We start from the raw sequence: 740 nt of genomic DNA on the forward strand, positions 1-740 counted from the left end.
TTTTTTTGTTTTTTTTTTTTTTTTTTTTTTTTTTTTTTTTTTTTTTTTTTTTTAAGAGGTTTGACAGAGGGAACTTTAACTGCTATGGTCTTATCGTCCCGAAATCGAGGAGAGAAGGAAGACAGGATAGGAGAAAGCCAGCCGTTTCCGAGAACGAACATTATCCCATCAGGATAAAATCCGCCCCGGGCGGGAATCGAACCCGCGGCCTAGCGCTTACAAGGCAGACGCACTACCAACTAAGCTAACTAGGCTGGCAAGACATCCTTTGTAATAAATTATTGAATTTACAAACAGCTAAGGTCAGCCACTCACTATCAGGTAGACCTGACAAGTAGGTGTACGGCTGAAAAGGTCCTCCTGTCAGGTCTACCTGATAGTGAGCAGCTGGCCTGAGGATGATCCAACCAGACTCTATCTACATCAGCGCCCAATCAAACTAATCAAAGCTCTCTAACCTATCAGGTCATTCATCTTGATCTGTGGAAGTCACTCATCCCAAAATGTGATCCATTGATCTCTCTTGTGGTCATAAAGATGAATATATAAACAAAATTGTCATAATCGCGGTGATGTAGGCTCAGTGGCATCTCAATATTCTCAAGAAGCCACATAGATATTATGGGTAATGATTCCATTGAAAAAACTGAAGTTCAAGAAGCTAATTTAAGGGTTATTTACTTGTGTTATATTAAACATGGCTCAAAGTGCCTAATGAAAAAAAAAAAAAAAAAAAAAAA

Source organism: Diaphorina citri, unplaced genomic scaffold (assembly GCF_000475195.1).
Source record: "Diaphorina citri unplaced genomic scaffold, Diaci psyllid genome assembly version 1.1 scaffold2345, whole genome shotgun sequence".
In the NCBI taxonomy this organism is placed as follows: Eukaryota; Metazoa; Arthropoda; class Insecta; order Hemiptera; family Psyllidae; genus Diaphorina; species Diaphorina citri.